Source organism: Pleurodeles waltl, chromosome 3_2, assembly GCF_031143425.1.
Source record: "Pleurodeles waltl isolate 20211129_DDA chromosome 3_2, aPleWal1.hap1.20221129, whole genome shotgun sequence".
Classification (NCBI taxonomy): Eukaryota; Metazoa; Chordata; class Amphibia; order Caudata; family Salamandridae; genus Pleurodeles; species Pleurodeles waltl.
In genome coordinates, this window is record NC_090441.1 from 205,301,125 (window position 1) to 205,317,157 (window position 16,033).

Sequence of the window (16,033 nt, forward strand, 5' to 3'; positions counted from 1 at the left end):
GTCACACTGTTCTCACAAAATTCACAAACATTCCCCTGCCACCCAATCCTCTCCCCCGCTCCCCTTCACTGTCATGTGGTCATGTACCACTCCGTCGTTATGCCACATCATCTCCAGGGCTGTCAATTTCATCACATCTTTTGCCCCTATGGACATTCCACCCATTCCATATTTTCTCTCATTTCCGGTGGCAACCTCTACCCTCATATACCACTCTCTCTGCCACCATGCACCAATCCATATCCCATTTCCACACCCCCAGTTCCGGGGCCTGCCCAGTCCCCCAAGCCCTTCCTGGCAATATTTCTCTTTGCCATTATGAGGCCTAGTGTCATCCATGTCTGTTGTGTCTTTCCAATTTCTGCATCTCACCAGATATTTCAAAGTACACTTTTGAGCTCCTGGAAGGCTTCCATGCTTTCGTAATCCTCTGGTACCGAGTCACTGATATCAGCATGTTTCAGCCTTATTAAAGTCTTGCCACAAAGGAAAAGTTGGAGATCTATTGTCGGCTATAGCCAACCATGCCCAAAAACATTCTCACTTCTCTATGTGTAGTTGGGAAAATCATTTTAAGGACTGTCTATGCACTCATGAGACACCCATCACACTCCCTTTTCTATCTGGAATGCCAGATACATGACTTCCGTCTGACAGCACTGTAATTTCTCGGGTGAAACTATATGCCGGTTCTCAGCCAAATGATTGAGCAAAGCAATCATGTCTTGTTTGCAAGCTTCCTTGGTCATAGAGACTATGAAGAGATTGTTGAAGTATTGGATTCATGTAGCAATGCATGGTAACTGCAGTGACTCTAAGGCCCATATTTATGAAAAATGACACACATCTGTGCTAGCGCAGTTGTGCATCATTTATTTTAACGCAAGCTAATACCATTCCCTAACGCCATCCATGTGCCATATTTAAAAAAAGACACACAATGGCGCTAAAGCCAGTGATGTATGGAATTAGGGGAAATGGCGTTAGTGGGTCAAAAATGATGGTAGGCTGATTAGCAGCAAAATATCTGCCGCTAGTGAGCCTTGCGTCATTTTTTGACGCACAAGCAGCCAAAAAATGACTCCTGTCAAGGTATAGACATGAGTCATTACCACAACCCCAATGCCCACCAGAGGGGACGAGTGTCCCCAGGACAAGCCCAACATACAGAGTGCGAGCCAGGGGCCCCATGTAAGGGGCCACCAGTGGCACACCCCACACATACACATACACTTATCTGCGATGGGCTCCCCCCTCCAGTAGTGTCCCTGTGATGTGGGTGGTGATGATGCTGGGGGTTGGTGTGGGCATCAGTGTGCCCATTCCATGGTATTTCCCCATTGGAATGGGCCTACCAGCACTTTAACGCCTGGTCTGACCAGGCATTAAATAATGACTCTATTCGGGCTGAATGCCATTATTTAGGTCTGCCTCCTAGGTACGCGTCGTTTCAGCGTCGGGAGTTAAATATGGCGCTGGGAGGGCTAGCGTCATTTTTAGAAAGGGAACGTCTACCTTTCATCTCATTGTCGCAAAGAGATGCAAGGTGGGTTGGCGCTTCCTAAAAATGGTGGTAACTCCAATATTTTGATGCCAGACGGGTCTAGCGTCAAAATATAAATAAGGCGCTAAGTCAGCGACACTTTAGCGTAAAAATAAATGATGCTAAGGTGACGCTAGCTTTCCATAAATATGAACCTAAGTTCTTTTTAAGTATCTGATTGAAGTAGGATGGATTACTGTATACGGGTCTAGTGTCAAAATATAAATAAGGAGTTAAGACAGCGCCGCTTTGGCGTCAAAATAAATGACGCTAAGGTGACGCTAGCTTTCCATAAATATGAGCCTAAGTTCTTTTTAAGTATCTGATTGAAGTAGGATGGATTTCTGTACAGCCGTGTGAAACATGACAACACAAGACGATCTTCTCCTGGAACCAGGACACGAAGAGAAACAGGCTCTCTTTGTGCAACGGGACAGAGAAGAAGGCTTGGCAAAGGTCAATGACCGTGAATCACTCAGCCTCTGGGGTAATTTGGAACAGAATCACAGCAGGGTTCGGTACCTCAGGACAGCATGGAATGACAATTTGGTTAATCTTTCGGAGATCTTGAATGATCCTCCAGTTTTTGTTTGCCTTCTGTAGGGCCATGATTGGGGAGTTACATGGACTCCCAATGACTTCTCGAAAGATACCTTGTCCTATGCTGCTCCAATGACAGGGGTGACTCTTGCAATTGCTTCTGGTGTCCTTTTATGTGGGGAGTCTGGGGGAAAACAATATTTGGTTGAAGGGTAATCTTTAGGGGTTTAGCACCTTTAATCAACCCAGTCTCCCTTTCTGTGAAATCCCAGACCTCCTCCTTAACTGTCTCTCACAGAACCACTAGCCTCCAGTAGTTATGATCGGATATCACATGACAACAGGTTCAGGGGACTGCAACTAGAATTTGGTGTTGGCTGCTTGTGTTTCAATCCTGACCCCTGTGTGCAGTAGGAAAGGGAATTGAGCTTGCAGAGAAGATTACAATCTATCAGGGCTTCAGGGCTGAAACCACAAATGCCTGCAACTTGGACTTCTTTTCTCGAGAGAGAGGTAGGATAGGGACCTCAACTATTCTAAATGTTGAACAAGTGCTCCTGTGTCTATTAGGAAAGATATGGGATGTCTGTTAACCTCTCCAGCCATGTACAGTCCACTCTGATCCACTTCTCGGACTGTGCCAAGTACGCACTCCTTCTCCCCCCTCAAGCATCGTCATTGGTCCTGATTGAAACCTATGGAAGTCTAAAACATTATGGGGACTGGACCTCCTTGTAACATTATTGGATTTTGGGGTAGGCTGTGGCCTTGCTGGGGATTGGAATAGCTCCCTGCATGTTTTGTGGTGGTTATATGGGGCTTGGCATTGGGGGAAGATCCCCCTGCCCTGTGGTACTTGCACCCTGGGAATCTGGTATGATTCAGTCTGGATTACAATGGCTCTTCCGCTTCCAATGCTCTACCCTGTTGTAAATGTGACACTGTGTGACCTTCTCTTTAGGGCACTTATACTAGTCCCTGAACTATTTCCCCGACCTATACCCATTAATAGGCTATTCCCACTGTAGTTCAGGGAGACTCCTTGCATTGCATACCACAACTGGGGTATAACTAGGGTTTTTGGAATGAAACTTTAAGTCCATTAGCCCCTCCATTCTGTGCCAAGTGAGTTTGGGCTATCATGCACTTCTCTTTAAGTCCCTTCTGTTTTCCTTCTAGCATGTCACTGCAGTATTTCCCATACAGTAAGATTTGTCAATTGCCAGCAAAGGACACCTTGGCTAATTTGATTGCTAATCTCTGGCCTTAGTCCATACACAAAGGATGCAGTGAACCCTCTCATGTTATCCCCTAACGAGTCCTTCATCCTGCAATGCTCTCCATACCCTGCATGAATCTCTCAAAATAAGCATGAAATAATACCGTGTGCTTTTGAAAGGTTTGGAAAATCTTAGACCAATTCATCTCTTTTTGGGGAACCTTTTGTCTTCAAAGGCCTTATCACTTCCTCATATTAGATTTTTTCTATGCTGCAATGACAGATTTTTTTCCTGAGCTCAGTGCACCAAGCAGAGTGAGGAGTGGACAACTCCGCTAACTTCATCTGCAAAGTTTACCGCCCACCCCTGATTTTTATATAACTTTGCGTTATTCCGCAGAGTGAAATTCCACAAGTTCCGCCCACCCTTTGTTCTAAGATAGCTGCCGCCAAATTGTTGTTGATGTGGTGGCAGACAATCAGATCTCTCAATGAGATCTCTTGGCTTCACGGATCCTCTGCAGCGTGATGCATACACATTTGTGGAACATTAATTTCTCAAAAACTACTAAACGGAGTTACACTCTTTCTGGACCACGTTTTCTGTCAAATTTGGGGTAAATCCATTTAGACTGTAGCTGTGTCTAAAGTTTGTATGGAAAAATAAATAGGTAAATGTTTTTTGGGACCCTCTCCCTTTTTCTCTAACCCCGCATGAAAAATCCCCCCAAAACGTTCCACTTTTGAGCTCTGGTGGAAGAACAGTTTATCTGGAAAGTTTTGTGAAGATTCGTCTATTAGAAAAACAAAAAATGATTTTCCTATGGAAATATGGTGTGTGTGTGTATATATATATATATATATATATATAGTGTACCAGTGATGCCACAGTACAACAATAAAGAATCAGAAAAGAGACAGTGCAAGCTGTCGACAGCTTACACTGTAGTTTATCACAGTTTGTGTTATTTATAGGGACATTTGGTATATATTTGCTTATGCATAGCACATCAATTGCATACACGTGTGATAGATACTGGGATTGATTTTTGTAATATGACCGCTTTTCTGATTGTTTATGTTTGGACTGTGGCATCACGGGTACTATTTGAGCTTGAAAAAGCCTTGTATTACATGAAACACGTGTTGGCTGCAGGATGTTTTTTCAAGATTAACAACAACATTTCAACTTGTGAAATTAAAAGAAACAAAGCTACAAATGTATGGACTGCCTTCTTAAAACTATTGTAGTAAGCAACATAATTTTGAGTGCTCCAGTGCCACATGTTGATTATACAGTGTGCATAATATGTACGTATCCATGCAAATTCAAAGATGAACTCATATTTTCAAAAAAAAAAAAAGAAATGTGCTAATATCAAAATGGCTTTTAAATTCACACTCGATATTCGATCTCGGGTCATTCATCAAAGAAATGATTTGTATGCATTGGTAGCCGACCTACTCCAGCACTCTCCGTGCTGTACCCATATACATTTACTATGTAACATGTATACGTAGACATTGTCTAAATCAATGTTTTAGTGTCTATGTGAATTATTATCCTCTATTAGGGTGTGAACTTGCCGATGATGTGACTTATTGTAACTGCCCCAGTGGGCATATGTTAGTCAAAGGGGGTAATTTTGACCCCGGCGGGCGGTGGTCGCCGCCCGCCTGGAGGGAACCGCCATATGGCCGCTCCGCGGTCGAAAGACCGCGGAGGCCATTCTGGCTTTCCCGCTGGGCTGGCGGGCGACCGCCAGAAGGCCGCCCGCCAGCCCAGCGGGAAACCCCTCCCCACGAGGAAGCCGGCTCCGAATGGAGCCGGCGGAGTGGGCATGTGCGACGGGTGCAGTTTGCACCCGTCGCGTATTTCAGTGTCTGCTAGGCAGACACTGAAATACACAGTGGGGCCCTCTTACGGGGGCCCCTGCTGTGCCCATGCCATTGGCATGGGCACGGCAGGGGCCCCCAGGGGCCCCGCAGCACCCCCTACCGCCATCCTGTTCCTGGCGGGCGAACCGCCAGGAACAGGATGGCGGTAGGGGGTGTCAGAATCACCCATGGCGGCGCAGCAAGCTGCGCCGCCATGGGGGATTCCAAGGGCAGCGGTAAACCGGCGGGAGACCGCCGGTTTACCCTTTCTGGCCGCGGCAGAACCGCCGCGGTCAGAATGCCCTTTTGGAGCACCGCCGGTCTGTCGGCGGTGCTCCCGTGGCCGGTGACCCTGGCGGTCACCGGCCACCAGGGTCTGAATCAGGCCCAATGTCAGGTGTAACTCAAATGGGTGCCGGATCAAACAACACAAGACTGAATAACATAATACTGAGACAAAATAATGGAGGGAAAAGAAAGAAATATAAATGCTAGAATGAGATAATGGAGAAAATAGAAGGACTGGGAGTACACCTGTCCGAGATATAGGTGGTCATTACAACCCTGGCGGACGGTGTTAAAGGTGCGGTAATACTGCAAACAGGCCGGCGGACAAAAAAAGGGAATTACGACCCTGGCGGAAACCGCCAACTAAGACAGCCACTTTAACACACCGCCCGCCACGGCGGTACAGACAAACAGCGCGGCGGACACCGCCAACAGACAGGCGGGAGACAATGTACCGCCCACACTATCACAACACACCAATCCGCCACCTTTTCCGGGGCGGATTCACTGTGGATAAAAACACGGCGGAAACAGCTTTTGCTATGGGAAAACGCTCACCTCAACACATCCCACGAGGTACGAGGACACCATGGAGCCGGAACTACAAATGCTCCCTGCCCTTGTATTCCTGCTCATCTATGACCAACAGCGACGTAGGCGCAGAAGATACTGGTGAGTACTGCACCTACGACACGGGGAGGGGGGAGGCAAAAGTTAGGGGGACACCCACCAAACACCCCCATCCCCACCCTCGCATTAGACAACATACACACCAATGCAGTCACAAAAATCACAGTAACAACCCACAATCCCCCCGGAAGAATGCAAAGACAAAGCGAATTGCGGTCAAACTTTGTATTGTGCCAATATACTACTCATACAAAAATATACTGATATATATCACGAAATCTGTCAAAATTAAATATACACTACAAGAAGTAGTGCAGATATGTACACAACAATGTCCGTGCACAAACAGTCCAAAAATGCATGGGCGAGGCCCACAATAGATACCTGACCAAAATCCGAGAGAACACTGCCGGGGCATCAGATAGAAACAATACAGGCACCTCAGGGGGAAGGGAAGGGGGGGCACCTCAGCCAGATGAATGCGAAGCCAGATCCACGACGGGGCTACATGCCCATGTATGCCATCCTGGGGAGTGCAAAGCCACAGTCTCTCAAGTCTCTACAGTGGGTGGCTTGCCCACTGTACCATCCTGGGGAGTGCAAAGCCACAGTCTCACAAGTCTATACAGTGGGTGGGTTGCCCACTGTTCAGTCCTGGGGAGTGCAAAGCCACAGTCTCTCAAGTCTCTACAGTGGGTGGCTTGCCCACTGTTCAATCCTGGGGAGTGCAAAGCCACAGTCTCACAAGTCTATACAGTGGGTGGGTTGCCCACCGTTCAATCCTGGGGAGTGCAAAGCCACAGTCTCTCAAGTCTCTACAGTGGGTGGGTTGCCCACTGTTACATCCTGGGGAGTGCAAAGCCACAGTCTCTCACGTCTCTACAGTGGGTGGTTTGCCCACTGAGCCATCCTGGGGAGTGCAAAGTCACATCTTCGCAAGTAGATGCAGTTCTCTACTGGTATTGGGTGGGACTGGTGCCCAGACTGGATGAGTCTCCCCGTGAAAGTACATGTCCTGTCACTGTCCCAGCTGCACATGGGAGAACGATGCCTGATGTGCCGGACTATTCATACCCACACGGTCTTTGCCCTGTTCAGCGGTCTTCACCATGTCGGTCTTTGCTCTGTTCAGCGGTCTTCACCATGGCAGTCTTTGGCCTGTTCAGCGGTGCTTTGCCATGGCGGTCTTTGCCCTGTTCAGTGGTCTTCACCATGGCGGTCTTTGCTCTGTTCAGCGGTCTTCACCATGGCGGTCTTTGCTCTGTTCAGCGGTCTTCACCATGGAAGTCTTTGCTCTGTTCAGCGGTCTTCACCATGGCAGTCTTTGGCCTGTTCAGCGGTGCTTTGCCATGGCGGTCTTTGCCCTGTTCAGCGGTCTTCACCATGGCGGTCTTTGCTCTGTTCAGCGTTCTTCATCATGGCAGTCTTTGCTCTGTTCAGCGGTCTTCACGATCTCAGTCTTTGGCCTGTTCAGCAGTGCTTTGCCATGGCGGTCTTTGCCCTGTTCAGCGGTCTTCACCATGGCGGTCTTTGCTCTGTTCAGCGGTCTTCACCATGGCAGTCTTTGGCCTGTTCAGCGGTGCTTTGCCATGGCGGTTTTTGCCCTGTTCAGCGGTCTTCACCATGGCGGTCTTTGCTCTTTTCAGCGGTCTTCACCATGGCAGTCTTTGTCCTGTTCGGCGGTGCTTTGCCATGGCGGTTCTGGTACGGACATTGGTGTGTGGCATGACGAACTCCACACTGGACATTGTTGTGTGGCATGACGAACTCCACACTGGACATTGGTGTGTGGCATGACGAACTCCACACTGGACATTGGTGTGTGGCATGACGAACTCCACACTGGACGTTGGTGTGTGGCTTGACGTTCCATCACTGCCCACCGGGGCTGTGGGATCCTGGACCCTCCTGGGCTGTGACTCCGGCGGTGGTCTCCTGACCAGTGACGATACTTGGGCCCTCCTGGGCAATGACTCCGGCGGTGGTCTCCTGACCAGTGGAGATACTTGGGCCCTCCTGGGCAATGACTCCGGCGGTGGTCTCCTGACCAGTGACGATACTTGGGCCCTCCTGGGCAATGACTCCGGCGGTGGTCTCCTGACCAGTGGAGATACTTGGGCCCTCCTGGGCAATGACTCCGGCGGTGGTCTCTGGACCAGTGACGATACTTGGGCCCTCCTGGGCTGTGACTCTGGCTGTGGTCTCTGGACCAGTAACGACGGTGCTGGCAGTTGTGTCAGGACCGCCGGAAATGATGGCGCACTTCTCCGCCGTGACACTCACAACAGGTTGGGGAGACTTCCTCGGGACCTTCCCCACCTTCTTTGGAGTTACAGCTGACTCACCAATCGCCTTGGATCCCATTTCACTTTTTGTCCCACCAGGAGTCTTGACACTGTCCCGTCGTCCACTCTCCAATTTCAGAGCCTTTACAGGGGGTGGGCTGACAGTGCCTTGGCTCCGGGTCCTACTGCCTGCCCTGGTGGACGGGGCACTCCAAAAACCTGGAACACGCACCACTGGTACTGGAGGCTTTTTGGCTGAGGCGCTACGACGGGACTGATGAATTGGAGGGGTGGGGTGGGGGCAAAAAGGTCAATTTGACATAGGGACAGTTTCTGACGTACACTGGGATGGGTAGCTGGAGGGGCTCTGGGAGTGGAGGAAGAGGAGGTGGTTGTAGGAGGTGTCACTTTAGCTGTTTTGGGTGCAGGTGCAGGTACTGGAGGCTGTCGTGAGGTGGATGGATGTTGGGTGAGTGAATGCTGGCGTTTGTGTACTTTGGGAGGGGGCATCACAGACACACTGGGAGAGGACACAGGGGATGTGTATATGTCAGTGGAGGTGGTGAGTGCAGGTGAGCGGCTTGTGGTGCTGGGTGTCCTGGTGCGAGTCCTAGTGCCTGTAGATGTGGTGCATGCAGGTGTGTGTGTAGACGACACTGGGAGGGAGGAGGGAGAAGAGGAGGAGGGAGACACAGTGGAGACAGTGGATGTTGCTGTATCTGTATGGGTCTGATGCTTGTGTGAGTGCCTGTGGTGTGTGTGGTGCCTATGTTTGCTTGAGCTACTTGTGTGTGTTGACTTGTGTGCATGCTGGTCTGTAGGTGTGCTTGGGATGGGCTGGGGTACAGGGGATTTGGTCTGGGTGGAGGAAGTTGGAGGGGGGAGGCTGGACACAGGGACAATGGCTGCCATCAGTGCGGAGTCCAGAGATTGCAGGGTTCGCTGAAGGACAGCCTGATCAGAATGAATGCCTTCCAGGAATGCATTACCGTGTTTCAACTCTCGTTCTTCACCCTGGATGGCATTCACAATGGTAGACTGCCCAACAGTGAGTGACCTGAGGAGGTCAATGGCCTCCTCACTGAGGGCAGCAGGGGTGACTGGGACAGGGCCTGAGGTGCCTGGGGCAAAGGTGATGCCCACCCTCCTGGGTGAGCGGGCACGGGGCGAATGCTAAGGGGCTGCTGGGAGGGCGGTGCTGGTAGGGGAGGAGGTGGCTGTACCTGTAGAAGTGGGGCGCACAGATGGTGCCGCCACCACAGGGGAGCTCCCATCGGCAGACGAGTTTGTGTCGCTGGTTGGTGATCCTGTGGCCGACGTGAAGCTCCCCTCGCCCTCAGTACCACTGGTGAATTCAGAGTCTGTTGTGTGGCCCTCCATGGCCATGTGGGATGCAGCTCCCTCGTGCTCCGGTGCCACTGTACCTCCGCCTGTTGATGCAGATGTACAGAAGGACAGGGAGAGCAGAAAAAGGGGGGAGACAGAAGAAAGAGAGTTTTAGTGCATGGCATACCGCTACCGTTGGCGGACAAGACAGACGCAGCAGCCCCATGCATTATGCCGTGCTCCTGCCCTCTGCACATGCTATTTCTGGGATATGGCCTACATGGCGATGGTAGAAATCTGCCCACATGGATGGCAAAGGGGCAACTATACATCAATTTGCCTTTTTTTTTTGCTGGGGTAGAGTGCCACATGGCCTACATAACGGAGGGGCCTTGCCTACCTAACTCGCCCTGGCCTAGGGACACCCACAGCCCACCACCCCCACCCAGACAGCTCCACTGCACGCAAAGTCCATAGGATGAGGTTGTACTCACCCCCTTGTGTCTGCTGTGATGTCCTTAAGTGCCCATCCAACTCCGGGTAGGCCACCGCCAGGATCCGGAACATCAGGGGGGTCATGGTGCGACGGGCACCCCTCCCACGTTGGGAGGCCATCCCCAGCTGAGCCTCCGCCGTCTTCTTGCTGCAGCGGCGAATGTCCTCCTATCTCTTCCGGCAGTGGGTGCCCCCAGGGTCCGGATTCCTTGGCGATGGCACGCCAAATGTCCCTCTTCTGGTGGGCGCTGACCTACATGACATGCACAAGGAAAGAGGAACAGTCATTACCTACTGCACCGTCGTTGTAATTGGCGCCCTCCCAACTCTATCCCTGTGGCCCATTCATCCCCATGCATGACTGTTCTATGTACTCTGCCCCCTTCCCTCATCCACCCAGCCCTCTCCACCCAGGCCTAGCCCATACAACGTGCTCCCTGTGTACTAACCTGTTGGTCTGGAGGACCGTAGAGTAGCGTATACTGGGGGAGGACCCCATCCACAAGTTTCTCCAACTCCTGTGCAGTGAAGGCAGGGGCCCTTTCCCCAGACGCAGCAGCCATCGTCGCTTCCAGACCGAGGTCACAGCAGCACTAGCAGTGTAGGTCCTCTCCTGTCGAAGGTCAGGTATCCAGTGATTGAAGAGATAGAAATGGTGGTGACGTCCGCGGCGGTGACGTCCGCGGCGGTGCGCATCATCACCGCCAGCGCACCTGTTCATTGGCTCCTGGGACCCATAGGGTCCAATGTTAACCAATGCAGCATTGCGCCGCGCTCTACGACTGCCCACCGCGACGGTGTCCAACGCCAGTGCAGTTACCCCACAATTCCATTGTCCCAGTTTAGAGGTCAGGCAGCCGCCATTTCAGGGGCCCACATGGCTTCAATTACTACTGCGTCACACATACCGAGGCCTACACTCAAAACCTTTCCTGGATGGGTTAATTGTCTGTTGTAGTCTTGTGTGTGACTGTGGGTACATACCTGGAGGAATTCTGACAGTTTCTTCGCTGTTGTCCTTCTTAGGCACCGTCAGTTGGGACATATTGGAAGATGGCGGAATCCGCCGGTGTACCGACCGCTGGTGGACCTGTTGACAATGGAAGAGCGACATGTCATCGTGACCTACCGGTTTGACCGTGCCACAATCCAGGAACTATGTACCCAGTTGGAGCCAGACCTGATGTCACCAATCCGCCATCCGACTGGAATCCCCCCTGACGTGCAGGTGCTGTCAGTGCTCCATTTCCTTGCAAGTGGGTCTTTTCAGACAACAGTGGCCATGGCATCAGGGATGTCCCAGCCTATGTTTTCCAACGTGTTGTCCAGAGTGTTGTCTGCCCTGCTGAACCACGTAAGGAGATACATCATTTTCCCTGAGGTGGCGGATTTGCCTACAGTGAAAGGTGACTTCTATGCCCTTGGACATATCCCCAACGTCATAGGTGCCATTGATGGGACCCATGTAGCTCTGGTCCCCCCCGCAGGAATGAACAGGTGTACAGGAACAGGAAGAGTTATCATTCGATGAATGTCCAGATGGTCTGTTTGGCAGACCAGTACATCTCCCAGGTAAATGCAATGTTCCCTGGCTCAGTGCATGACGCCTACATCCTGCGGAATAGCAGCATCCCTGATATGATGGGTGAACTCCAGAGGCACCGTGTATGGCTATTGGGGGACTCTGGTTACCCCAACCTGTCATGGCTACTGACCCCAGTGAGGAATCCCAGGACAAGGGCAGAGGAACGGTACAATGAGGCCCATGGGCGGACTAGGAGGGTGATCGAGCGGACCTTCGGCCTCCTGAAGGCCAGGTTCAGGTGCCTCCATATGACAGGTGGGTCCCTATTCTACTCACCGAAGAAGGTGTGCGACATCATCATCTCCTGCTCCATGCTCCATAACTTGGCATTGCGACGCCAGGTGCCTTTTCTGCAGGAGGATGATCCAGATGACGGTGTTGTTGCAGCGGGTGAGCCTGTGGAGCCTGTGGACAGTGATGAGGATGAAGCTGATGAAGATGAAAACGACAACAGGGAGTCAGTCATACAGCAATATTTTCAGTGAGACACAGGTGAGTACATTTTCATGTTTCACATAATATTAAATTTCACACGTCTACCTCTATCCTGTACCTACATTTCACTCCCTATTTGTTAACTGAGTTGTCCCCTTCCATTTCAGTTTCAGTAATGTGGTAACCTACGTGTTAACAGGTTGCACCCTTGAAAGGCTTGTGATGTGTGACATTGGTATGTTGGCCTACCAATGGGTAACCTTTTTTAACACTGTAATTGACAATACAAAGTTCACAATCATTGACTGACTCCAATATTATTAAGGTTTCAAGGGTGTTTATTTAAGTGCATAAAAATGTAGGGGGGTTGTGAAATGGGGATAGGTCATGGTGGAAGAATGTCCATGGCAGAGTCCAGTCTATTAGTCTCACAGGTACATTGCACATCTGGCCATTGAAAGTGGAGCTGGGGCAGTTCCAATGTGGACAGGATAACAAAGTGGGACAGTGGGGGGACAATCAGGGTAGTCTTATTTCCTGGCGGGGTCTTGCCATCTTGCTCTGTCCTGTTCCTGGATCTCAGGGACCGCTTTCGTGGTGGTTCTCTATCTTTTGAAGGGGTTGGGGTGCTGGTGTGTTGGTCCTGTGGCGGGGCGTCCTGTCCACTAGCGCCGGCGGAGGTGGTGGGCAGTTCGTCGTCCAGGCTAGTGTCAGGGGCCCCTTGAAGTGCCACGGTGTCCCTCAAGGTCTTTTGAATGTCCGTCAGCACCCCTACGATGGTGCCCAGGGCGGAGCCGATGGTCCTGAGCTCCTCCCTGAACCCCAAATACTGCTCCTCCTGCAGACGCAGGGTCTCCTGCAACTTGTCCAGGACCGTTGCCATCATCTCCTGGGAGTGGTGGTATGCTCCCATGATGGAGGAGAGGGCCTCGTTGAGAGTAGGTTCCCTTGGCCTGTCCTCCCTCTGTCGCACAGCAGCCCTCCCAGTTCCCCTATGTTCCTGTGCCTCCGTCCCCTGGGCCGTGTGCCCACTACCACTGCCCCCAGGTCCCTGTTGTTGTTGGGGTGGTGGGTTAGCCTGGGTGCCCTGTAGTGGTGGACACACCGCTGATTGACCTGTCCTGGGTAGGGAGGTATGGGCCCGCTGGGTGGGTGCTGTGCTGGTGTTACCAGAGGGTGTAAGCTCGGTGTTGGGCTGTGGCTGGGCAAGGGGAACCGACTGTCCTGAGGCCCACGATGGTCCGGGCTGGTCATCAAGAACCAGTAGGGCAGGGCTGCTGTCGTCACTGTGGGCCTCTTCTGGGGGTGGAGTGGTGTTGTCTGGACCCTCTGGTGTGGTGACCTTCCTTCGGGTTCCTGCGGGGGTATGAGTACAGGATTATTGCATGTGTGTGTTTCATGATGTGCAATGTTTGGGTGTGCGTGCACCCCAGTGCTAGCATTCCTGTGTGGGAGCTTGTGTGGTGATGGTTGGGGGGTGTTCTGGGTCTCTGCAGTGGGCATGCTTTAGTGATGGGTATCCATGCTTAGTTGTGTCATGCAGGTCTTGGGGTTGGGATGGGTGGTTGGTGTTATGGGTACATTAGTGAGGATGTTAGTGGAGGGTGTGAGGGTGGGGGTGTGTGATAGCATGCAGGTAGGGTGGGGGATATGATAGTTGAGATTTGACTTACCAGTGTCCGTCCCTCCAACGACTCCTGCGAGGCCCTCAGGATGCAAGATGGACAAGACTTGCTCCTCCCATGTTGTTAGTTGTGGGGGAGGAGGTGGGGGTCCGCCGCCAGTCCGCTGTACCGCGATGTGGTGCCTGGATACCATGGAACGCACCTTCCCCCGTAGGTCGTTCCACCTCTTCCTGATGTCCTCCCTATTTCTTGGGTGCTGTCCCACAGCGTTGACCCTGTCCACTATTCTGTGCCATAGCTCCATCTTCCTGGCTATGGTGTACTGTACCTGTGAGCCAAATAGCTGTGGCTCTACCCGTACGATTTCCTCCACCATGACACTGAGCTCCTCCTCTGAGAAGCGGGGGTGTCTTTGGAGTGACATGGGGTGGTGTGTGTGATGTGTGGGGCGGTGTATGTGTTGATGAGTGTGGTGAGTGTAGTGGTATGTGGTGTTTTGTGCGTGGATGTTGTGTGGGTGATGGTGTGTGTTTTATATAGTGTTGGGTGTGTGGGAGTAGTGTGTGTATGTTTATCAGGTGTGTGTATTTGTAATTGTCCAATGTGGCGGTGTTTTGGAGCTGTGTGTGTATTTTGAGCGCGGCGGTGTGTACCGCCAATGGAATACCGCGGTTGAAAGACTGCCGCGTGGATTAGTGTGTCGTAATAGCATGGGCGTGTTTCTGTTGGCGTGGAGGTGGAGGATTTGTTTCCGCATGTTTATTGCTGACCTTTGGTGTGGCGGTATTGTGTGGGTGTCTGAATTTCGGCGGATTCCATAATGTGTCTCATAATAGCTGTGGCGGTCTCCCGCGGCGGCGGCAGTGTATTGGCGGTCTTCTGCACGGCGGTAAGCGCCTTTTCCCGCCAAGGTCGTAATGACCCCCATAATGTGCTCAGCAGTAGATGGTCACATTGTTTCCTCCATAATCGTCCAAGTGTGATTCCAGTTCTTTATCTTTGTTGATACCACAGGGCTCTGTGGGTCCCAAACATGTAATGCAGCGCTACTCAGCCTATCTTAACAGGATACTCTGTCTCCTCCTCACCTGTGTAGTGTAATCCTGTCAATGCCAAAGAAGGACAATGTATTGGTATGTAACGTATGCATTTATTCAAATGTCTAGCCTCTTGGTATGGCTGATTTACCTTAATAATTGTCCTTCTATGCTCAAGGATTCTCTTTTACAGAGGTAAAATTGTGTTTCCAACATCCCTCAGGCCAGAGGATCATGCAAGAGCATACACACAATATTCTGATGTGCAGATTATGCTCTTTAGTATTTAGTATGGTATGTTCCGGTCCAAACCTAGGCCCATATTTATACTCTGTTTGCGCTGAATTTGCACCATTTATTTTACGCAAATCCAGTGCAAACTTAACTCCATATTTATATTTTGCCGCTAGGCATGTCTAGTGCCAAAATATTGGAGTTAAAGTCATTTTTTGCCAGCAGAAAACTACCTTGCGTCAATGAGATGCACAGTAGGCGTCCCGGGCGAAAAATTACTCTAAGGCCCTAGCGCCTTATTTATCCTCCTGTGCACAAATCATGCACAGGAGGAGGAGTGACTTAAATAATGGCGCTAAGCATGTTTAGCGTCATTATTTAATGCCTGCGTATGGGCAGGCGTTAGGGGACCTGTGGGCCTTTTTCCATGGTCAGAGACCATGGAAACAGCCCACAGGTGTCCTTCTCTGCCCCAAAGGACACCCCACCCACCCGCACCAATACCTGGAGGAAACCGAAGGATGGGGGGACCCAACCCAGGTAAGTCCAGGTAGGTATTTTTAATTTTTTATTCAAAGTGCCATAGAAGGGCCTAACATGGGCCCCCCTCCATGACACTATGCCTAATTGCCATGCCCAGGGGACTTAAGTACCCTGGGCATGGCCATTGGCTGGGGGGGCATGACTCCTGTCTTTACTAAGACAGGAGTCATGTCCATGGGGGTTGTGCATCAAAAAGATTATGCTAGTCAGGTTAGAGTCATTTTTTTACTCCATCCTGACTAGAGCCATTCTTTCACACACAACCTCAAGTTTTCCCTAAGTCTCCCCTACCCGGTTAGCATCATGTATTTTGATGCTAACCAGGCCTTAGCGCCAGCTAGGCCATTCCATAAATATGGTGCCTGTCAGT